Source organism: Malaclemys terrapin, chromosome 11, assembly GCF_027887155.1.
Source record: "Malaclemys terrapin pileata isolate rMalTer1 chromosome 11, rMalTer1.hap1, whole genome shotgun sequence".
Taxonomy (NCBI): Eukaryota; Metazoa; Chordata; order Testudines; family Emydidae; genus Malaclemys; species Malaclemys terrapin.
This window is the reverse complement of record NC_071515.1, coordinates 50,766,233-50,792,136: the sequence shown is the minus strand read 5'-3', so window position 1 is coordinate 50,792,136 and position 25,904 is coordinate 50,766,233. Positions and strand designations below refer to the sequence as shown.

The window sequence follows — 25,904 nt, the reverse complement described above, 5'->3', positions numbered from 1 at the left end:
AGTTATGTACACTAAATCAATGACTCACACAGCATTTTAAGTTTCCTGCATGAATAATTTTTCTATGTCCCTCCTTTTGGGTTTTGTCACACATTGTATTATTATTTATTACTTCTATTATCATAGTGCCTAGAAGTCTCAGTCATGGATCAGGAACCCATTGTGCTAGGCGCTGTTCAAACACAACAAAAAGACAATATTCACCCCAAAGAGTTTACAGTCTAAGCCTATATTTACACTACAGCTTATGTTGGCATTACTTATGTCGCTTGGGGGAGCGGGGGCGGGGAGTGAATAAACCACCCACTTGAGTGACATAAATTACACCGACATAAGCGCTGATGTGGACAGTGCAATGTTGGTGGGAGATTCATAGACATTAAGGTCAGAAGGGACCATTATGATCATCTGGTCTGACCCCCTGCATGCTGCAGGCCGCAAGACCCTTCCCTGTACTCTACCGTTGAAGTCCCCAGTCCTGTGTTTTAGTGACTTCAATCGGCTGAGACCCTCCTGCTAGTGATCCCTGCCCCATGCTGCGGAGGAAGGCGAAAAACCTCCAGAGGCTCAGCCAATCTACCCTGGAGGAAAATTCCTTCCCGACCCCAAATATGGCGATCAGTAATACCCCGAGCATATAGGCAAGAGTCTCTAGCCTGACCCTTGTTGGCCATTATGTTGTTCATGTACCATTGCTTGGTTTTCCTTGGCTACTATGTTTTATCATTAAACCATTCCCTCCATAAACTTATCCAACTTAATCTTAAAACCAGACAGGTCCGTCGCCCCCACCGTTTCCCTCGGAAGGCCGTTCCAATATTTCACCCCTCTGACGGTCAGAAACCTTCGTCTAATTTCTAGCCTAAACTTCCCCCCGGCCAGTTTGTATCCATTCGTTCTCGTGTCCACATTAGTACTAAACTGGAATAATTCCTCTCCCTCCCTTGTATTAACCCCTCTGATATATTTAAAGATAGCAATCATATCCCCCCTCAGCCTTCGCTTTGTCAGACTAAACAACCCAAGCTCCTCTAATCTCTTTTCATACGACAGGTTTTCCATTCCTCTGATCATCTTAGTCGCCCTTCTCTGCACCCGTTCCAGTTTGAGATCTTCTCCCATCGACGTAGCTACCGCCATTCACAGAGGTAGTTTTATTGTGCCGCCTAGAGAGCTCTCTGCTGTTGGCATGGAGCATCTTCACCAGACACGCTGCAGTGGGACGGATATAGACAGCAGCATGCCAGCAGTTCTGACAGACTCAATGGTTATATCACAAACCCCACTGTCTTCCTCCGGCTCCGTGGAGGGGAAGATAAAAGAGTATCATGCCCAGTACCACCATTTTGAACTTTTGAGTGGCATACAAACTTGTTGAGTTTCCTGAGATCCAAGATAGGTCTCCATCCCCCATTCTTCTTCTGTGTCAAGAATTAGTGGGAGTAGAACCCCCTTCCCCCCGTATTGCGAAGGTACTCATTCTACAGCATCTAGTTGTAGAAGATGATCAACTTCTTGTCGTAACAGGTGCTCGTGAGAAGGGTCTCTGAAGAGGGATGGGGAGGGGGGGAGGGTAGGTGATCGGGAGGTAAAGGGGATGGTATATCCTGATTGTACAATGTCTGTTGTTATTGACACCAGAAGTGGTAGAATGGGCGAAGACGGTGTCCAAAGCATGGGGACAGATCAGGTGAAAGTGCTGCCTGGTGTGGGAGGTTGTCCAGACCCTGGGCCAAAACTCCAAAATTGTGGCTTGGGTGGAGCCAATTGAGAAGTCGATGGTTGAGCTTGAGGTGCTCTCCATCACTGCAACTGTTGGCGATGTCTTTGGTTTTCGTATTGCCATTGTTGTTGCTGTCGGTTAGAAGAGGAATCCCTTTTCCTCTGATAAGGCTGGTATCATCTTCTCTTTGCAGCTGGAGTATAGATCCCCAAAGAGTGAAGAGTGGCTTGAGAATCCTTCACTGAAAAGAGCACCTCATCTGTCGTGTTCAAAAATAGCTTCTCTCAGTTGAAAGGTGAGTCCTCGACCTTGTTTTGGAGCTCTTTAGGTATGCCAGAGGATTATAACCAGGAAGGATCCCCAGTGCATGATTACAGCTATGACCATGGTTCTGGCTGCCGTGTCCATGACATCCAAAGACACTTGGAGGGTTGTTTTAGCTATGAGTTGACCCTCATTTACAATTGTCTGGAATTGTGATTGTTTCTCCTCGGGAGCTCCGCTGTGAATGAGCTGAGTTTCCCATAAATATCATAATCGTATTTGGCCGGCAAGGCCAAATACTTGGTGACTCAGAATTGTAATGTCGTCAAGGAGTAAATTTTTAGTCTGAAGAGGTCAAGCCTTCTTGGTTTTTTTTGTCTTGTGGGGGTCGATTGATTGTCTTGTGGGGGTCTAGTTTGTCACATTGGTTGGCAGTGTCAACCACCAAGGAGTTGGGAGGCGGGTGCAAGAAGAGGAAGTCCACCCCTTTGGGGGGAATGTAATACTTTCTATCTGCACTTTTGCATGTCGGCGGAATTGAGGCTGATATCTGCCAGACTCACTCTGCTGGTTCTAAGATCACATCATTGATAGGAAGGGGGATTTTGGAAGTAGATGCAGGTTGTAAGATTTGTACCAGCTTGTGTTGGTTTGTCTGCATTTCAACGAGATGTCCTGGCTTTGGGTGATCCATTTAAACAGCTCCTGGAACTGCCGAGGTAGGTGACGGTGCATGATTGCTTTATCTGGGGACAAGGAAGAATTGTGAGCAGGAGATGTCACTTCCTAATCAATGACTGTTTCTGTGTCATCCCCAACAGCCTGAGCCTGCAGGGTGGGAGACGAGGGATTAGACCTCTGCTCTGTGAGCTGTGGGTGGCCTGGTCTGGGGGCCCAGGTAAGTTGCCCAGGGTTCCCAACGTGCCCATTGCCTTGGGAAGGCCATTGGTGGATACATCTATGGTAGACCATACCACAGGTGAGCCAGCTGGTTATAAGGGTATTTAGGACCCATCTGGCTCCAGGGTGGTTGTCAGTCTTTTGATGATGAGTGGTGCAATGAGAAAGTGAATGGTTCCTGCACATCATCACCACCACCACTGGACGAGTGTACCATGCCATGAGAAGTATGGGGATCACCTCTAACTTATAGGAGAGGCCTCAGTACCGAATAGTAGGGCCTGGGGTGCCGATGAAAGAGCCAAGTCTCTCTGTTGCAGTAGATTCTGTGGCACTTCTGATGTCGGTGCCAATGAGGGCGCTCTTGTCAGTACCAATGTCGGTGCCATCCAATGTGGTGTTGATTTAGTCGGTGCGGTTGGTGCCAACTTGGTTTTATCAGCCGGTGCCAACTGCAATGTCCATGCTGGGGTGGAGGCATGGTGCCTGAGGAGACACTCGGTACCGGGTCCCTTATGGGTGAATTGGGTGCCGTGGAGGAGGCATTTTGTCATCTGTGCCTTGACTCCATCTCCTTCGCTCAGAACTCGGCAGTGCTGGAAGTGCCCAGAGCATCATAGATGCTCACCCGAGCATGTGTCGGCATCAGGAGTAACAACCTGGCAGGAGACTGCCTATGTTTCTGCGGTGTTCTCTGTGGAGATGTCTGCACCTTCTTCCTTGATCTTCTAAAGGAAGGCATGTCTCCTGTCCCTGCAGGGGGATACCCAGAGAGGAGGTCCATTGGTCTGGCTCTGGTTGGAGAGATTTCTCCATCAGTATCATTTTCAAGTGGAGATCTCGATCACACCAGGCTCTCGCTCTCAGATTATTGCAGTGGGTGCATTTTTGTGGGTTATGCATTTCCCAAGACATCGGACACACAAAGAGTGTCTGTCCGAAACAGGCATTGCTTCACGGCAAGAGCTGCATTGCTTAATGCCTGGAGAGCCAGGCATCTCTGATGGTTAACCGAACCCGATGCAGGAAGGGTAAACTGGGAAAGTAAACTTTTTATTTTTAACTAAAACTATCACCAACTAATACTAACTATAACTTTTAAAAGACTAACTATTTAAACTGCTATTTTTAAAGGTATTGTGAGAATGACGAGCACTGCCCCTGAGCTCCATCTTCAGCCACGTTCCTTCTCAACTGGAGGGCTCGGGTCGTGTGCGCGCTAGATGCAGCACCAATGGCACCTAGAGACACCTACTGCGCACACGCGACCCGCATGGACAGTGCTACTATAAATCTCCAATTGACGGCACCAGGACTTACCAACACCTGAAGTGGAGCACCCACAGGGACAGCACTCGAAGAAGAATCAGTGGTTATATCACAAACCCCACTGTCTTCCTCCACCCCAGTGGAGGGGAAGGTAAAAGAGAAAGATATCCAGGAAACCAATTAATAGGAAATCCTGAAGAATTTCAACTCACAGAATGTCCTGTCCCCTCTATGGGTTATTCTCATGTAGAGGAGAATGGGGCCCTTATGTCACATGATTTTATGTTGAAAATATATCAAATATTATAGGATCATAAATACTAATGTGGTTGTATAAGGCATTGCTATAGGACATTTACTTTGAGGATCAGGACTGAAACTGCAGCCTCCTTCACAATGAAAAGTTGTGTAAGCAGCATTTTTTTTATAAAAAAATAATTCCAAATATGATAATTTTTTCCCAACATCTTTTTACCAAACAGTCCTGCCCATAAGACGGACTCCAAATAGGAGGGTGATTGAGGAACTCTGAGCATTAAACAAAACTGGATACATTTTTAAAAGCAAACTTTATACCCTCTGACACAAAGCACCTGGTAAGCTCAACCTTTAGAGCATTAACACATCAGCTTTGAACAGTCCCTAGCTTCAGCTGGGTTTGGAGTTGAATCCAGAGTGTGCTTCTGAACTCAGGTCTCCGGCTGGTAGCACAGCATGCTACCACTTTGAGAAAGTGCTGGCTTAGAAAAGCACCCTAACTCAACTTAGAGCTTTGAAATCAACTGTTTTTTAAATGTTTTCTGTGGCAGACAGGTCACTCCTAGTGTAATTTCTATATTATTCAGAATGGTAGCATGTAGTTCAACAAATGTTATCTAAAAAGAATAGATAACATCTTTCTAGAATAGCTTTAATGTGTTCCTGATAGATTTCTGGGGAACAGCTGCGAGATAAACATTTTTCAATTTTTCACAGAAGACAAAATAAAAAAAATAAAATAAAGCATACATAGAAAAAATGAAAAATAGTGAATTTATTGAAAACACATATTACCTTGTTCACACTGCAAATTAATATCTGATCCATAAAAATTGAAATTTGTATTGAGTAGTTTGAGACCCCTTATAAACAAGAAATCATCTTGCATGTTTTTTAGATTAGGATTTCATAGAATTTGACTAAGAAAAAATAAAAATAGAAAATTAAGGATCCAGTTTTCCCACTGAATAGTACCTACACCTATCAATTTCATTTAGTTTATTTACAAAGTAAGGTGCCACTCAAAGGGAGTAACAGTGGAAAAATCTGACCCTAAGTTAGTACAATAAACACCACAATTATTTACTGATCTAATAATTGTGTGTTAGCCTCTTTAATTTTTGGCCAAATCCTGGCCCAACTGAAGTGAATGGGAGTCCTGACTTTAGTGGGACAAAGATTTGGACATTTGATGGCAATGTCACTGAGAATAAACAGTAAGGAGTTCCTGAAAGTAGAGGCCTGGTTCTGCAAACTCATGTGATTAAAAGTTACTGAAGTGAGCTTCTTTCAGACAGCATATTCTAGGTTTTTCAAAAAGGATACAGAATCATAGCAATGTAGGGCGGCTGGAAGGGACCTCGAGAAGTCATGTCCTGCCCCTAAACTGAGGCAGGACAAAGTAAACCTAGACCACCCTGACAGGTGTTTGTCTAACCTGTTTTTACAAACCTCTAATGATGGGGATTCCACAACCTCCCTTGGAATCTTTTCCAGAACTTAACTGCCCTTATAGTTAGAAAGTTTTTCCTAATATCTAACTTAAATCTCTCTTGTTGCAGGACTAACGCCGTTACTTCTTGTCCTACCTTCAGTGGACATGGAGAAGAATTGACCACAGTCTTCTTTATAACAACCTTTAATATATTTGAAGATTATTATCAGGTCCCCCCTCAGTCTTGTTTTAGCTATACTAAACATAGCCTTTTTTTAACCTTTCCTCCTAGGTCAGATTTTCTAAACCTTTTATCATTTTTGTTGCTCTCCTCTGGACTCTCTCCAGGTTGTCCACATCTTTCCTAAAGTGTGGAGCCCAGAATTGAACACAGTATACCAACTGAAGTCTCACCAGTGCCAAGAACAGCAGGACAATTATCTCCTACATCTTACATATGACACTCCTGTTAATACACCCCAAAATGATATTAACTTTTTTCACAACTGCATCATATTGTTGACTCGTGTTTAATTTGTGATCCATTATAACTCCCAGATCCTTTTCAACCCCACCACCACCTAGCAACTTAGTCCCCATTTTTTAGTTGTGCATTTGATTTCTCCTTCCTAAGTGAAGTACTTTGCACTTATTTGTATTGAATTGTAATACCAATTTTTTAAAAATGCTCCAGAGGCAATCATGGCAGTTACAGACTAACTACAGTACACAACTAGGCATATTGGTTGAAATTATAGTAAAGAGCAGAATTAGCAAACACATAGATTAACATGATTTGTTAGGGAAGAGTCAACATGGATTTTGTAAATCATGTCTCATTAATCTATTAGTATTCTTTGAGGGCGGTCAAAAAACATGTGGACAAGGGTGATCGAGTGGATATGGCAGGGGTCGGCAACGTTTGGCACGCAGCTCGCCAGGGTAAGCACCCTGGCGGGCCGGGCCAGTTTATTTACCTGCTGACGCGGTGGGTTTGACCAATCGCGGCCCCCACTGGCCGTGGTTCGCCGTCCCTGGCCTTACCCTGGCGAGCTGAGTGCCAAACGTTGCCGACCCCTGGGATATGGTATACTTGGAATTTCCTAAATCTTTTGACAAGGTCCTTTACCAAAGGCTCTTAAGCAAACTACGCAGTCATGGAATAAGAAGAAAGGTCCTCTCACGGATCAGTAACTAGTTAAAAGACAGGAAACAAAGAGTAGGAATTAATGGTCAGTTTTCAGAATGGAGAGAGGTAAGTAGTGGGGTCCACCAGGGATCTGTACTCAGACTCTGTGCTGTTCTACCTAAATGATCAATGAGGTGGCAAAGTTTGTAAAGAATACAAAATTACTCAAGATAGTCAAGACCAAAGGTGACTTTGAAGAGTTACAAAGGACTCTCACAAAACTGCGTGACCGGGCAACAAAATGGCAGATGAAATTCAGTGTTGACAAATGCAAAGTAACATACACTGGAAAACATAATCCCAACTATACATACAAAATGGAGTCTAAAATGGCTGATATCCCTCAAGAAAGAGATCTTGGAGTCATTGTAGTTAGTTCTCTGAAAACATTTGCTCAATGTGCAGTGGCAGTCAAAAAGCTAACAGAATATTAGGAACCATTAGGAGAGGGACAGATAAGACAGTAAGTATTGTTATTTAGGATCCTAAATCTCACTGACTCTCAATCTAGCCCTTTGTGAATACAAACAGTAGATTTACCTTGTAACTTCAAAATGGCATTTTCTTGCTTTAGTTGTTGTTGTTATTAATAAGCACTATCTGTTGAAGAAGATTTAGTGTAGAGCTGATTTGCAAATATACGTTTTCTTCCTGAGAAAAATTTTTCTTTGAATTTTTTTATATTTTTTTCAAAAACCAAACAAGAAAGTGAAAAACTAGAATGTTCTGGTTTTCAGCTGAAATTTTTCAGTTTTTCAACAAAAACCTCAAAAAATTAGTTGAACACAGACATTTTCAATGAAATTTTCACTGCAACCAAAAAAGCCTTTTCTTGTCAAAAAATCTTTGCTGGAAAATTTTTGACCAGTCCTATTTAGTGCTAGCAAAAGATGAACTATCCCCAGTGTTGTTTCTAGTATGCTCCCAAACTGCTTTCCAAACAAAAATAACGCTTGTCTTGTAAAGTTCACATTCTTGAAAAGAGAAAATACAGAGTGAGGTGGAGAGCAGGGGAGAAGAGAACAACAAACAAGATGGCCAAGTGATCATTGGCCACATCCCAATAATGCAAAGAGATATGGCATAATAAGGTTTTTGATAAAGATACCTAGAGACAAGGCTAATAAACATATCAGTCTATCTCTGTATATTAAGGCACACAAACCCCACCATGCCATTACAGTAGTTCATACATTTCATGGTTCAGATGGATCTTTAGAATGGATTTGAATGAGGAGAGGAAGGGTAGCTTTGTAGATCAGCTCAGAAAGGGCATTCCAGGTGTAGGGAGCAGCACTCAAGAACTCTTGGAGAAGTTTGGTGAAGCAGAAAAACAGTGCATCAAGGCAGGGAACATTGATATAGCAGGAAGGTAGGAGACACAAAGTGACAGAAAACGACACCAGTGCATGGTGGATGATAAACAGGGAGGGGTAGAACTATTCAGGTCTTTGAAGCTTGAACTTGATACAGTGGAGGAGTAGATGGTGGAAGGATTCAAAAAGGGAGGTAGGGTCATCAGAACAAGGAGCAGGGACCTTAATGATCATTTTGTATGGTCTGAAGTAAGACAATGTGGGCATCAGGGAGGACCGGGGAGAAAGTTGCAGTAGTGAAGATATGAAATAATAAGGACTTGAGTAAGAGTTTTAGTTGAAGAGACAGATAGAAAAGGTTATATCTTAATGATGAGACAGGATTTGGATATGGTTTCGTGCATGGTCAAGGGAAAGGGAAAAGTTTAACATGCTTTCCAGGTTACAGGCTTGATAGACAAGGAGGATACTGTGATGTTGTCAACAGGGACAGAGAATGGGGAGATGCACAACAGGGTGAAAGGAGGCAATTCAGGAGTGGACAGGTAGATCTGAGAGTCATCACCATGGATAGGGTAGATGAAACAATGGGTAGATGCAATCACCCAAGACAGTATCACAAAAACCCGGAAAGGGCACAAGTTAGAGATGGTGATCGAAAGTGTGAGAATCAGCAGAAGGATCAAGGAGATTGAGGCTAGAGCAGAGACCATGAGATTTGGCCAAGAAGAGGTCAATAGAGAAAGGGACATTTTAAGAGGCGATAGTGAGTAATAGATGGATTCTATCCAGGATGGAGTTTGGGAGGTGGTTGGAGGAGGAAGGGAGGTCAGGGAACATTCCAACAGTATTGTTGGAGGATGCTACACAGAAGCTACTATGGTTAAACATTTTTAAATCAACGTGTCCAGATAACTTGCATCCAAGAGTTCTGAAAGAGCTTGCTGAACCTTGATTTTCAATAAGTCTCAGAGCACAGAGGAGGTTCCAGAAGACTGGAAGAAAGCTAATGTGCCACTTTTTAGGAATTATAAATGGGATGACCCAGGTAATTATAGGCCTGTCAGCCTGACAGTGATCCCAGACAAGATAATGGGCAGGCAGATTCGGGACTTAATTAATAAAGAATTAGAGGAGGGCAATGTAATTAATGCAAATCAACATGGGTTTATGGAAAATAGAGCCTGTCAAACAAACTTGATATCTTTTTTTTTTTTAATATTTACAAGTTTGATTGATAAAGGTAATAGTGTTGACGTAATATACTTAGACTTCTGCAAGGCATTTGACTTGATATTGCACAATATTTTGATTAAAAAACTAGAACAATATAAAATTAACATTGCACACATTAAATGGATTGAAAACTGGCTAATAGGTCTCAACGGGGAATCATCATCGAGCGGGTATGTTTCCAGTGGCATCCCTCAAGAATCGATTATTGGTCCTACGCTACTTAAAAATGTTTATCAATGACGTGGAAGAAAACATAAAATCATCACTGCTAAAATGTGCAGATGACACAAAATTTGGGGGAGAGGAAAATAATGAAGAGGATAGGTCACTGATTCAGAATGATATGGATCGCTTAGTAAACTGGGAGAAAGCAAACAATATGTTTTAAGACAGCTAAATGTGAAAATGTGAATGTATATCCCTGGAACAAAGAATGTAGGTCATATGTGGGGGGTGGGGCAACTCTATCCTAGGAATCAGTGAGTCTGAAAAAGATTTGGGGGTCATGGTGGCTGATTGACTGAACATGAGCTCTCAGTGTGACACTGTGGCCAAAAAAGTTAATGCAATCCCAGGATGCATAAACAGGAGACTCTTGAATAGGAGTAGAGAGGTTATTTTCCCTCTGTATTTGGCACTGGGACGGCCGCTGCTGGAATAATGTGTTCAGTTCTGGTGCCCACAATTCAAGAAGGTTGTTGATAAATCGGAGAGAGATCAGAGAAGAGCCAAAAGAATGAGTAAAGGAAAGAAAAAACAATGAGGAGTCCTTGTGGCACCTTAGAGACTAACAAATTTATTTGGGCAAAAGCTTGCGTGGGCTAGAACCTTACCAAGTGTGAGGTCAGTTTGCCTTACCAAGTGTGAGGTGAGTTGCCTTACCAAGTGTGAGGTCAGTTTAACAAGACAAATAAATTAACAGCAGGATATCAAGGGAGGAAAAATAACTTTTGAAGTGGTAATGAGAGTGGCCTATTTTAAACAGTTGACAAGAAGGTGTGAGTAACAGTAGGGGGAAATTAGTATTGGGGAAATTAGGTTTAGGTTTTGGTTTGACCCAACCACTCCCAGTCTTTATTCAGGCCTAATCTAATGGTGTCCAGTTTGCAAATTAATTCCAGTTCTGCAGTTTCACGTTGGAGTCTGTTTTTGAAGTTTTTTTGTTGTTGAAGAATTGCCACTTTTAGGTCTGTTACTGAGTGACCTGGGAGACTGAAGTGTTCTCCTACTGGTTTTTGAATGTTATGATTCCTGATGTCAGATTTGTGTCCATTTAGTTTTTTGCATAGAGACTGTCCGGTTTGGCCAATGTACATGGCAGAGGGGCATTGCTGGCACATGATGGCATATGCCATATTGGTAGATGTGCAGGTGAACGAGCTCTGGATGGTGCGGCTGATGTGGTTAGATCCTAGGATGGTGTCCCTTGAATAGATATGTGGACAGAGTTGCCACCGGGGTTTGTTGCAGGGTTTGGTTCCTGGGTTGGTGTTTTTGTTGTGTGGTATGTAGTTGTTGGTGAGTATTTGCTTCAGGTTGGGGGGGCTGTCTGTAAGCAAGGACGTGCCTGTCCCCCAGAGTCTGTGAGAGTGAGGGATCGTCCTTCAGGATAGGTTGTAGATCCTTGATGATGTGCTGGAGAGGTTTTATTTGGGGGCTGTAGGTGATGGCTAGTGGCGTTCTGTTACTTTCTTTGTTGGGTCTGTCTTGGAGTAGGTGACTTCTGGGTACCCTTCTGGCTCTTTCAATCTGTTTCACCAGTACAGGTGGGTACTGCAGTTTTAAGAACGCTTGATAGAGATCCTGTAGGTGTTTGTCTGAGGGATCGGAGCAAATGTGGTTGTATCTTAGAGCTTGGCTGTAGACAACGGACCGTGTGATGTGGTCTGGATGAACCTCACACTTGGTAAGGCAACTCACATCTTTTCATGTACTTATACCTGCTCCTATGTTTTCCACTCCATGCATCTGATGAAGTGGGTTCTAGCCCACGGAAGCTTATGCCCAAATAAATTTTTAGTCTCTAAGGTGCCACAAGGACTTCTCATTGTTTTTGCTGATGCAGACTAACACGGCTACCACTCTAAAGGAAAGAAAACATGCTTTATAGTGATAAACCCAAGGAGCTTGATCTATTTAGCTTAACAAAGAGAAGGTTAAGGGTGACTTGATTACAGTCTCCATGTACCTACATGGGGAACAAATATTTAATAATGGGCTTCTCAGCCTAGCAGAGAAAGGTATAACATGAGCCAATGGCTAAAAGTTAAAGCTAAACACATTCAGACTAGAAATAGGCATATATTTTTCATGGCAAGAGTAATTAAGCACTGGAACAATTTACCAAGAATTGTGGTGGATTCTCCATTACGGACAATTTTTTAAATGAAGATTGGATGTTTTGTCTAAAAATTATGCTCTAGGAATTATTTTGGGAAACTTCTATGGCCTGTATTATACAGTAGGTCAGACTAGATTAGCACAATGGTTTCTTCTGGCTTGGACTCTATGAATTTATGGAAGTCAGCAGCTGTAGATGTATTCTGGAAGTTAAGAAGTGAAGGGAGATAGAGTGGTAATTGGAGAAACAGCTCAGATTAGAGGATGCTTGTATAGTAAGGGGAAGGAGCGAGGTAAGTGAGAGGACAAGGAGGAAAGTGATTTGGTATGCATTTGAATCAGTGGTCTTTAAGTTAAAGGCTTGTCAACCGATTACAAATCTACGGCTCCACCCAGTTCCCCTCGAAATTAGAATTTTAAGTGTGAACCATGCTATTTCCAATGTCTCATTTTCCAATATTTAGAGTTTGAAATATGTAATAAAAAGCTTTCTAATTATATTAGCTGAAGGCAAAACTAAGGCTGGTATTAGAGATACAATTTCCAGTCTAAATCTGAGCAGACACATATACTACAGTACATACTTTTAGGTGCATTAGCTACTTTGATCTATGGCAATAATAAATGCATATTTTAAAAAATATAAATAAAAGCTGATCTGCGGAGTTAGAGAAGAAACAAAAACAGGCTACAAGCCCTTGGATGCTGCCCTGTATAAGAGAGTGCACTGTACTGGGACTGTAATTCATCTCCTGCAACAATCTCAGTTCCATAATATTTTGGGGGCAATGTTACTGAGGGTTACTATTTTGGGGGCATATATGTAGGGATGGGGCTTATAGAAAATACACTGCAGCAGATTCTGCCTGTTAGAGCTGGACTCCCACTGGAGGCTATGCACAATTGTATTGCCCAGGGTAACACCTGAAGAGATTGTGCCAGCGAGTTATGATCTTAACTGGAGCTCCCAAATGCATAAGGGGAACATGTTTACTGCTTTGTCTCTTAAGAGGATGCAAGATGCTTCCACCTGTGTGTGTGTGGTAGGGGAAGGCATGGATCCAGAAGGTACCAGGAGGGATCGGGCCCTGTGCTCTGGAGTGTGTGTGGTGCTGTTATTATGCATGAGCAATCATAGGGGTGCAGAGCATGATGAGGTACCTTACACTTTCCCCAAAATCTTGCAAAAGAGGGAACAGTCTGGTTGATTGTTTTCAGGTGACAAAAAAGTGAATTGACTAATACATGAAATTACAAGAGATCAAGATCCTTCTAGCTTACCTCATTCAAAAGAAATTCTGACACCTCTCTGGCGTACAACTGCAAATTTTCTTCACAAAGCAAGAGGAGACAATTCTCAGTTCAGATGTTTAGTTTGAAAAGGGAAAACTGGATGCTAAACTTACAACTTCAAGAGTCTATCTTTTGTGAAGGAAAGACAGAAACACACTGTATTTCAATCTAGACTTAACCCCCACTGCTCAGGAATGCAGCCGAGGTGGAACATTTGGATTATCTGTTTCCTTTTAATAAAAATAACTGTCAAAATGTATACTTTGAGAAACAAATGGTACATCACATGTGTCGATGTTAACTCATGTGGAGAGAATCCTTTATTCCATACATGATTATACTGGTGGTGCCATCTGTACCACACTAATACAATTATAAGGCTATTTCAGACTTATTAATTTTTTAAACAAGGCTTGACAAAAAAAAGTTAATTCATCTGTTTCAGTTTGTGTCTTTTATTTCTCTCCCCTATTTAACAATGATTGTTGTTTCTCCCTCCGCATGCTCATTGGACCACTGTAGCAGGGTGCTGGTGCAGAAGCAGCTAATTAGCCCCTGCGCAGTCAGCGCCAATCAAGGAAAACGGATTGGGGCTGATGGAAAAGGCTTGATGCCGGCCTGAGGTTTGGCAACACCTGCTGGCCTGACTAACCAACGGCTCTAAAGGCTGGGAGGGAGCCAGAAGGAAGGGAGCCACCAGGGAGTAATCAGTAATGGAGCAAGCTGGAGGCCTCCTAGATAAAGCCTGACTTTGCCTGTAAAGGAGGTAGCCAAACCTGTAAAGTTTGTATATAGATGGACACTGGTGGTGGGACAACATAAAGTAGATAAAGACACAGGTGTTGCACAACCCTGAGGCTTCTCCAAGCCTTACTGGGGAGGGCAAACGGGCCCCAGGAACAGGGCGGGTTGTAAAGCCTGTTACAAGCCCTTTGAGGAGCTTTCTAATTTTTCCTCATTTGAAAGCCAGCATCACAGCCATTATCCCCATTGCAGTCTCCATTCAGTTACAGTTCTGAGACTGTGTAGCGTTTTCCAGCTATTTCCGAGATAAGAATGCTTGGCTTCAGACAGAGCTGTGTTTCTCAAGGATAGCAGAGCCATGGAGGAAGTAGGGGAGAAGGGAACAAATGTGAAGTGTTCCAGTCAGGGCTAAATTCTGGTTGCTTCACTCTTGTATGTAATCCTATAGACTTCAGTGGGACTGCTCACGTGAGCAAAGTTTTTGGCCCCTGTCGATGCAAGAACTGCAAAGTTAGGAGTGTTTCAGTATTTAGGTTCTCTTCTTTTAACTCAATTCTAAACTCTTTAAAGCAATAAAATTGGACATGGATGCTACTACAAATTCTTATTCCAAAGCTTTGGGAAATTTTTAGGAGTTTGGTTTAATTTTTAAATAATAAATGAAAATAAAAGTAGAAATGCAAGTATCATATCCAGATTATGGGTATATGAAATAACCCACCAGCTCTTGACTACCATAAAAAAAAGTTAAGTAAAGCAAAGCTAAGCAAAGCATTACTAAAGGGAGATTTAAATTTCACAGAAACTTCTCTTTTTATAATAATCCAGAGACAGTCCTGTGTCCACTATGACACACGGCACTGACTGCCACACTATCATGCATAAATGATTTCAATAGGGCTGTTGTAACCAATTCCATCCAATGCCACCTTCTTAGAAGTTCTGAAATGTGGAATTCTCCAAGGGCTTTTATCTTTCAAGTGAGTAATAAAAAGGGAAAAGAGAACTCAAATGATATTATTAAACCAGATGTTGTACTCACTTTATCAGGCAAATAAAATATATTCCTAAACCTACATTTACACACTATTAAAAACATCTGTGAACGATTCTTCTTTGTCCCCCAGATCAATAACTCACATTTCAAAAACCCACCAACAGAGGTGTTTTAAAGAGAGACCTTTAAATACACAAGTACATGATCAGAGTTATTATGGTTTACTAATAGCACAAGTTATGAAAACTCCCTGGATCCCTGCTTGCTCACTCATCTCAGGCCCCCAACAACACTCAGCACGTCTTTTTAAAAACTAGGGTTTGTTTGTTTTTTGCTTCCTTTTCTCATCAACAGTAAGAAAATTACCTTTGCAAATCAAAGGAATTTGACTCATGAGAAATGGGTGACAACATTCATAAGGGGCTATCAGTATATGCAAATGAGGGATTAATAAGTGAAATGTGAAACCCTATTTTGAAAAACTGGATCCCTGATACAAATCAAAGTTAAGGCTGATGCTGTATCTTTTATAGCTAGACAAAGTATGAGAAGTTATAGTATCTAATTGGTGCAAAACAGTATCATGCAATATGTGTTTCAATAACTAGGCACAACTTCAGGAGTTCTGAGTAGCATCAACCTTAGCTCTGAATTTCCTTGACTTTGTTTGTTTGTCACTGCTTTAAGGCCACCTAAATCTTACTTCTGCATGTTAATCTTTCCAATGTTTGAGCTTACTTTGAATGGCAAGCAGTGGTCTAGCTTTTACACTGCACAACCTTATTTTTTTCATTTTTTCTAATTTGATAGCTGTATTAATTACTGCTTCTCCAGTTCAGTCCATATTGCCACTTTGATTATTTTAGTTTCCTGCAATTCAATGAAATGAATTATGCCATGGCACTTAAAAAGTCGTGAACGCTTATCCTTTTTAGTACTGTTAGGTTCACACATTGCAAATGTAAACTGACACAAGGACTTTGTTTGCTGTGAAATGAGAAGACAAAGCCACTGTAATCAGAAGAGATGGCCAATGCTTTTATCATAGCTGACAAATCTCAGTGCAATCTGAAATGGAATTTCATCTACAGCTTACATATAGATACACATTCAGTTTGACAGCAAAGTATTTGGTAGACATGGGGTTAAATAAAAAACCACAGCCGTTTACATGAACCTTAAACAAACTTACAGTAGCATTTTTTTTAGTCGACTGACATTTTTCTTTATGTTTCGTCAGTCATATCTGAGTGATCAGACAGCCACTACACATGGTACACCCACCAGGATTATTATCTAGACCAAAGGCCCAAAGCTCATTGTAGCGGGCATGTAATTCTTTACAATGTATGCCACGTTAACTGTGTTGGGTTATCTATTCAACAGCTGACTGAGCTGGGCTCTCAAGCTCTTCTCAACAACCATGTAAGAAGCAATGACAATTGTACTACTTCATAACAGCTGCATGGAACTCTGACATACACTTCACAGCAACCAGTCATCTATATAAACCAATTTCAAGAGCAAAATTGCATGGTGCCTCCACTCTGTTATAAACACAATGATATCCACTCAAAGCTGATAAATGCACTGTATTTCTCTAGAGCTTTAAGGAACAAGTTCCTTGCATCTGAGAATTCTCCTCAACAAATTAGGCCTCTTTATGTGCTAGCCATTAATTTAGCATTTAATAAAGTACCAGACATGGTAGAACTTTAAAAGAAAGGCAACTCAGATATTAACAGTTTGATGACTTACAGTGAAATCTTCCCTCCTTTCCTCTTCAAAGATATTATATCTGATTAGCTAAACAGAAAGAAAGACAATAAGTAATTTAGGTTTTAAATACTTGACAACTCCTTAGCAATTTTCAAATTAATTACAGTATCTTTTCATAGGATTACATGCAATATAATCCTTATTATAGAATAAAATATCTATGGCAGCTAGAAAGTCCTTGAAAACATACTTCAATATTAACCACTCTAAAGATGGGGTATATTAAAGATTATTGAACAAATTCAACATATTTTTACCAATTAATAATTTGTATAGCTTTATTATATAGTTCTTTGGAACCTTGATTCAGATTCTTTCTCCTTGAGGACTTTACTAGCCATATGCATTGGAGCAATGCATATTGCAGAATACAAAAACTGTCATGAACATTTATAAGTTTCTCATTTTGCAAATACTGCAAATTTCCATCAAAAATTCCCTTTGAGATAACAAACTTTATGCCTTTATTTTATGCAGTGTGATAGCATCATAGCTTAGTACAGACTCGATACAATGATGATGTATCTCAGAGAAAAGATGAACTATAGCCAGAGAGATCTTCATTTCATTAACTCAAACAACCTCTGAGAAAAAGTGATTTAAAAAATGGTTGTGCTATTAAAACAGAAAATCTAGTTTTGCTTATTAAGCAGGTAAAGATAGATGCAATACTTGATTGTTTATACTGTTCAAATAGACAAATTCAAGATTAATATGAAGAATCTATCTTCTATGAGTTAATATTTTGTTGCTTTATGTTTTATATTAATCTAAATGCATCAAAATTCCTATGTTATACAGCCATTAAGCAGCCATTTTTCAATCAACAGTACAAGAAATATGCATGTGGTCAGCATACGTTAGGCCCTGATTCAACAAGGTGCCTGAGCACCACATGAGTAGTCCCACTGACTTAAATGGGACCACTTGTGCTTAAAGTTTGGCAAGTTGTTTAGGTATCTTGACGATCTGGGGTCATAGGGTATTCTACATGCAAGCACTAAAGTATGAGCTACAACCCACAGTGTGGTAAAAGGTATTAATTGTATTTACTGGTCCTGTGAAAAGGACACAAACTATCGTAGATGGGCAAAACCAACGTTTTTGCAAGTTTTGCAAAATAATGCTGTTTGTGTTTAGTTCTACAAAATCAAGAGTAGTTTGCTTCCCAACACTGTTTAATCTGAACCTCACAAAGCACAATGAGCACATGTTTGTATAAATGGTTCCAGTCTGCGCTGACCAAATTATCTCCCCAGGATAAATACAGAGAGAAAAGGAGACACAGAGGTCCTGTTTTTTGCTAATCCCTAATCACAGACATTTTGCTACCTTCTTTTTCCATGGTAGGAGAAAGATCCTGACTTGCTTAAATATCTTTAATACACAACAGATGCATAAGTCACCTTGGAGTGAATGTACAATGGATACTGAACCTAAATCACAATCACTTCTTGCCTGTTCATACAGTATACCCCTGTGGTTTGTTGACAATGCACTCATTGGCAGCATATAAGACTCTAGGGTCAATGCTAGCCTTGTGTCTTTGTTCCCTTAGGTGAGCTTTTCTTAAAATATTTCCATGACTTTTGTGTGGTGGTTTGCTTATATAAGAAGCCTCTTTAAAACTCATTTTATTCACCTTTTATGGAGATCTAAGCATAGATAGTATGGAATGAGAGCCATAGAAATGCCTGCACATAAATAAGAAATAAGAAATCTACGAGCAAAGAAATCAGCATGAATAAAATAATAATAAAAAAAAATCAGTGAGGAGTGAGGAGAAAGGAAAGCCTCTGTAAAGAATATTTCATCCTCCCAGGTAAATCGTACATTAGTTGTATTCTTTCAGTCAGTAATAACTTAGATTTGCATAGCATCGTTAATCCAGAGTGATCTAAAGACCTCTATAGACTTCGCTCTAATTTTCAAACTTGGACACCTAAATTAGGACACATATTTGGGTGTTTAAACAATTAGAGCTACAAAGCATTTAAGCACCTAATTCCCACTGAATTTAACTGAAGCCAATGGGAGTTCGATGCCTACCTTTAAAAATCTGGTCCTTAACCATCAAAATGCTAATTGGCATGCCTACTTGAAGAAATGGTTACTGTAATTCTAGTCTGGTCTGTTGAGGTCCAACATGAGACCATCACACACACACACTGAATCAAGCTTCTTAAAGCATTAGCGATCTTGAACCAACAGCCCTGATCCTCAGGCTCTGAGCCATGCAGGACTCTGAGCTCATAGCCCAAGACCTCGAGAAGGAGGGCTTTATGCTATGCTTGCACTTTCCCAATCTCCAAAGCAGAACTAGTTTGGCCTCCAGCAGTAGTTAGACCAGCCTCCGCCTCCTTGAGTAATCCCTCAAAACCACTCTAATTTATGCTGGCTTCTAACATCTTCCTAGGATCCATTCCACCATATGAGGATCAGTGAAGTGCGGGATACTCCATCTACCTTCACTGCACTGTCTCCTAAAGGGGAATGGGTCAAGAGGGAGTCTTGTGAGGAGATGTCATAGAGCCCGTTATGCCAATCAGGGACTCCCCTATGCCTGGGGAATCCTCAACTACCCATTTATGGCAGCTGTAAAACCTCTTTGCTCTGCTGAAAAGGTAATGGGATGGTTCCTTCGTTCCCAAGTTCTCATCTCGCAGATCATCAATGTTGCTTACAAACTCCAAACATGCACTCTGAGTGTTTCCTGTAGCTTATCAATCACCAAAACGGTAAAAATAAGAGGTCGTCGAGTCAATGGAATGACCCGTTCCTCCTTCTCCAGGATCTTTCCAGTGTTGTAAAAAAGACGTTTTAGCTGAAATCAAGCATATTTGCAGTCACATTCCTTTTCCAGAGGAAAAGGCTTTAATAGCAGAAATGTCTTCTGAAGAAATACTATTGTTGTATGGCGGCACTTCAATATTCAAATTATCTTCTGTTTTACAATATGTACCACTGTAACCTGGAATACATGTGTCAAGCCACATTCCCAAAACTTATGGAGAGAAATCATGTACTGAATTCAGACATTTCCAGCATCAATCTGGAAGGCTCTATTCCGAATCTACACATCTGGTGCTGAATTCAGGGGACACAAAAAAAAAAAAAGATGGCATAAGTAATGTTATAAAATCAGTGTAAGAAGCAGAGGAAGTTCAGGGTTGTAGCAAGAAAGCAAACCGGAAAGTGTGAGAAGGTGTAATTTACAATCCCCTTAGAGTGGAAATTATCCCACTGTGGAGGGACGAACGCCATGGAGAGTAGCTTTCTTCTCCTCTCTCCTACCATACTGCCCAGCACCACCACAGCCTAATACCCATGGAGCAGCGGGAAGGGATTTCCACTGGATGATGGTAACACGTTACTTCCACCACTATTTGTGGCACCTCTGGGTTTGGCCTTCTATATTTTTAGATTTGAATCCTTTCTGTCTATAAAGCTACAGCAGCGTCACTGCAAATCCATCAGTTTTTTCACTCATCCCTACCACATTCGTTCTGATGGAAGTGGAACATCTATCCAATAAAAAATAATATAATTTGTAGGCTTACTTTAAGGTAAATTTAATTTTGTCCAGAATAATGGCCAGATCAGAGTACTTCATAACCTCTCTAAAATTTACCCAAAATTAACATTAATATTTTTCTTAATTAAAATTTGTGTCACATTTCACATACGGTAAATCATATTTATTTACTAACTTTTGTGAAGGACATCAATTGATTTGACTCATAAAAAGCCAATAATTATGCTACCCTTAACCTTGAAGTCCATACTGGCTTCATATTATACTGTATAGCAGGGGTCGGCAACGTTTGGCACGCGGCTGGGTCAGTTTCATTTACCTGCTGACACGGCAGGTTCGGCTGATCGCGGCCCCCACTGGCCGCAGTTCGCCGTCCCGGGCCAATGGGGGCATCGGGAAGCAGCGCGGGCGAGCGATGTGCTGGCCACGGCTTCTCGCCGCCCCAGTTGGCCTGGGACGGCGAACCGCGGCCAGTGGGGGCCGTGATCGGCCAAATCTGCCGCGTCAGCAGGTAAATAAACTGGCCTGGCCCACCAGGGTGCTTACCCTGGCGAGCCGCGTGCCAAAAGCCAACCCCTGCTGTATAACATATAGTTATACTTCATATTATACCTCCCATCTGATATAAGATCTTCCCCAGATATAGGCCCTGTAATGGAGATCTGTCTTGGCTCCCAAATCCTCAGTCCCCATCCATTTCTAGTTCAAGATTTACTCTTCTCAGTGGGGGACAAAAGGCTAAGGCTTACTGTTTGGAATTTGGCACGTGTTTGGGGCCCAATCCTGAAACCCTCCCTCATGAAAATAATATGATTGATTTCATTGAGACTACTTATGTATATATCACTCACCTAAGTAATGCTTGCATGTCTGGGCCTTTGAACTTGAAAGTTCATAGGGTCTTTCTGCATTGATGATGTAGCAATTCTTTTTTAAATGGTGAAGATTTTCATATGCACAGTGAACTATTTTCATATGACTTCTACATAAAACAGTTATTTCTGTCACAAAAGTTGCTACATACTAAATTATACATCATCATTATTCTGTGTAGCTAACTTGTCACCCTAAAACCAGTGTTCATATAAGGCAATTATTGTCCAGTGAGATGTTTCAAACCCAAACAAGGAATTTGAACATAAAATTTCCAATCATTTTAAAAGGAATTTGGCAAGTCTGAAAATCTCAACCAGTATGATGGGATGCTTTGATACAATCTTATTCCTGAGCTTTCTTAAGTTTTCAGTGTCTCCCATGTCTGCAATGAGCATGTCCTCACCTCCTCTACAATGTCTCACGAGACCCTCCAGGTTAAAACTTGGCTGAAGTCAATGACAAAACTCCCATTAACTTCAATGGGGCCAGGATTTCATCACTTAACACCCTCTATGGTGTTCCTTCAGAATACCTCACCAACCTCCTCTCTCCAGGTTTGGCCTCTTCTTCATCCCTTCACACCAGTGAGATCAATAGGCAGCCAATGAGCTGCTTATCATTTGCTTATGACTTCCTTAGTAAGTAACTTACTGGCAGTGCTTAATTGGTAATGAAAGAGGTGCTGCGGCTCAGCCCCAGCAAGTCCCGGCACAAATTAAGTACTGGCTGAGTGGCCAGAAAGTGGCAGCTGCTGGCTGGGCACCCAACCCAGCTCTGAAGGCAGCACCACCACCAGCAGCAGGGCAGATATAAGGGTGGCATGGTATGGTATTGCCACCCGTATTTCTGCGCTGCTGCTGGTGGCAGCGCTGCCTTCAGAGCTGGGCAGCCTGAGAGCAGTGGCAAGCCCCGGCACAAATTAAGCACTGTTTACTGGATCTTAAGTTCTTGTGATAGCGTTGGCTACGATTGAGCTAGGATGCTGCCTAAATGGAGTAAAAAATGAATGCGCGTGGAAGTAAACATCACTAAGTCGACCGCAAAAACTGAGCTTTGAACCCAAACTGGACAGTGGATTTTCTTTTTATTATGCCACCTTATTTGAAGGCAAGACCTTTGTGTTTAATATGCCAAACCACTGTGTCTGTTTGTAAAGTCATCAACATGAGGCGCCGCTTTGAATCAAAGCACAGCAACTTCAGTGCGGCCTATCTTCCTGGCAGTGTTACAGAACGTGAAAATCTGAAATCTTCGTATCACACTTCAAATGTATTTCTCACATCAGTAACTGTATAGGAAAAAGCAATCACTGCTTCTCTTCAGACAATGCTGATACTAGCTAAAAAGAAAAGGCTTTTCCTGGATGCCAAGCTTGTGAAGGAGTGCATAGTGGGAATGCTGGAGGAGATTTTTGCCTGAGATAAAAACAAAGATGACATTGTGAACTGTGTGAAGCAAGTTCTCCTGTCTGATTCCACAGCAGAGCAAAGATTGGAGGTAATTTTCGAAGATTGTATGTCAGCGCTGCTTTCCAATTTAAAAAATGCCAAATTCATGTCTCTTGCAGTGGACAAATCAAGTGATTTAAGTGACTATCGCTGTTTGTTAGATTTTATGATGATGAAATTTTCAAGGGAGAATTTTTGTGCTTAATACCATTAGAAAACTACACCACAGGAAAGATCATTTGAAAAGGTAAAAGGCTTTTTTGAAAAAAATGGTTTAGATATGCAGAAAGTAAACTTGCTTGTTACAAATGGAGGTCCCTCCATGACAGGGACAGAGAAGGGCTTTGCTTCACATTTGGCAGCGATATTCCTTCATTAAATACACTTCACTGCATCATTCACCAGACTGTACTGTGCGGTAAGTTGTCCAGGGACTTGAAAAAAACAATGGGTATTATGATGAGATTAGTGAACTACATATGCTCAACGTCTAGCTTGCAACATCATCTTTTTAAAGCCAAATACAGTGATGTTCGCTGGTTAAGTAGGGGGCATGTTAGAGAAGTTTTGTGTACTTCAAAAGGAAATAGAGTTTCTTTCAAACCACAAGATCAACGAGGCTTGAGAATTCCTAGCAATTATGAATGTTGTCCCCTCTATGTCACAGGTAGCTTTTCTGTGCAATATTACTGGTCACTTGAATCCCTCAACTTGCAGCTCCAAGGTCGTGCAAGCAACATTGGGGATCTGTTTGAAAAAGTGCATGCCTTTCAGAGGAATCTCAAAATCTTTCAGACAGACTTAACAGGAACAATGTGAACAAAATGCGATTTGAGAATTTAAAAATTCCAAAGGCTTTGCTTTTGTTTGTTTGTGATATGTTTGTTGTCTCTGCTGATGACCTTCCCCTTCTGAAGCAAAGGACCATGCGTGATTCAATTGATGAAGATGCCTTTCAATTAGAAATTGTAAGGCTCCAAAGCTTAGATGTCTTGAAGGCAAAATTCAGAGAAGTGGGACTTTGTGATTTCTGGACTCAATATGCTGACCAGTTTCAGAATAGCCAGAATCTAGCCCTCTATCTTTTAACGATGTTCAGATCAACATTCCTCTGTGAATCTGGGTCTTCTACCATGAACATTATAGAAAACGAACACCGCATTACCAATGCATCAGATGAGCATCTTCACCAGTGCCTGAGCCTTGCCCTGTGCTACAAACCACTGTTCACAAAGCTTGCCAGAAATCATTAATGTCACCTCTCCCATGAGAGATTGCCACAAACACAAGTACTAATATTTATTTAGAAACTTTGTTAAAATATAGAAACATTAATACTTATGTTCCAATCAAGGTCAGCTGAAGTTTTTTGTTTTTGTTTTTTATTTTGTCAGCCTTCTGCACAAATGCCCACCTCTTGTCATGAAATTCTCAAATTGGCCCACGGGTAAATCTAATTTAGTATCACTGCTTTACACAGTATGATAGTTGATGTGAGACTTTTACTGTGAAACCCCTGACCTCTGAAACTACTTTGCTATCACTCTTCTCCATACCTCTCTAGGTTCTTATATTGGCATCCATCAGGATAACAGTTGAGCACAATCTCTTCATCAGCTCTCCTCTTAAAAGCATCGAACAATGTATGTCTTCCCTTGTCTCTAGCCTTTACCTCTGCTATCATCATATGTTATTTTCACGTTGTAATTGTCTTATACCATAGCTCTCTGTAAAGTATTTTGGATATAATTTGTATAAACGATGCTACACAAAATAATTATGTGTTGTACTGTTTTATTATTATTTATTTGTATTAATGTAGTGCCTAGGAGCCCGTGTCATGGATAAGGACTCCATGGTGTGTAATCTACAGTCTAAGCACTTTTTCTACAGCCTTAGCATCAGAACTCATCTTTTAAAAGAAACAATCAAAATAAACATGTTGGTCTTTGTCATGGGGGCATTTAATAATGAGCCATACGTGCTGCCATGTCTAAGCACAACAGCCAGACTGAGGCCATAGCTCGGAATTTACTTTAGTTTACAGCTTTGTCTGCAAACCTCATTTTACTCTAATTTAACCTTTTCTAGTTAATTTATATCAGTTCAGCTTGCCAGCCTGTACCTGCCAAATAGATCATCCTCAATCATATGTCTGATGTGGAAAGGTTTGCTCTATTTCTTCTCTGTAACCAATATACCTAATTAAAGTCTTTAAAATCTTTACTCTGACAAGATTGGACAGATATATGAAAGGAAAATGAAAGAGTGTCATTCAGCTATTACAATCAAATTGCCTTTCAAATCCACATCAAAATATTGCACCTGCTAAAAGTTTCTACAATTATTACTCTTTCACCCAGTTCTTTCCACATCACCAAGAGCTCATATTTTGGACAACCCTTTTATGGTCTTGATCTCAATACATACAGTGAATTTGCTATGCCCATCATAGCCTTCTGACTGTAACATATTTGGTTAATGAACACAGCTCGTACGATGGGAAGGGAAAGGGAAAGTAAATATATAAAGTGCCTGTAATAAATGATTAAATTGTCCTCCAGGCACATTTTGCATATGAATATAAAGTTGTGATTAATAGGTTATCTAACACATTAACAAAGGCTCTTGCAAACACAGTTCAATATTACAATATTTGCCAGCCGTTTTGGTTTTAAATAGAGCTATAGCAAACTCTTCACTGGAGTTCCAAATTCTGGCCAACAAGGCCATCAAAGCTTCTGAGATTGCTGCTTTTCACCCAGTAGGCTTTTTCTTCATTGTGAGCCTAAATGCTCCCATTCGGCTCACGATTAAGAGTGATTTTAAAAAAATGCAGAAAACAATGTCCTGTGCCAATGAGAAATTGAAATTGCTTTATGAGCAAGTCACAACGTTACTGAAACAAAGGTGACATCTGCAACATAGTGCAAGGACTATGATTTTATTCTGAACCTAATATTCTTTACTATTTGTGAGCGGAATGTGAGACCAGACTATTCTGCATGAGTGAGAAAGGAAACACATGCAGAGTTCAAAACAATGAAAAGAACACTTTGCCTTTTCATTCATAAATTTCAAAATTAATTTAGCTTTCATGGAAGCAAGAAACTAGAAGCCTTGGCTATGTAATCACCCCTTGCACAGCTCTGCCAAACACTGAGTACACATTCATTCTGCAATATCCTCCTGTTCTCACAGTCCTGTGCCCTTAAACCAAGAATGAATATGTACTTCCAGGTATTCTGAATTTTGGAGAAATTCAGAATTAAATAAGCATACTAACTTTGAAGTTCACATTC

General features: G+C 40.8%; 1 long non-coding RNA gene across 1 annotated transcript; it reads left to right on the top strand.

Moving 5' to 3' along the window:
• Positions 1–1,932: 1,932 nt before the first annotated feature.
• Positions 1,933–6,252, top strand: LOC128845465 (uncharacterized). The gene is made up of 4 exons (XR_008446659.1): positions 1,933–2,018; positions 2,809–2,885; positions 4,022–4,307; positions 5,977–6,252. It is a non-coding gene; the product is annotated as an uncharacterized LOC128845465 (long non-coding RNA).
• Positions 6,253–25,904: the final 19,652 nt, after the last annotated feature.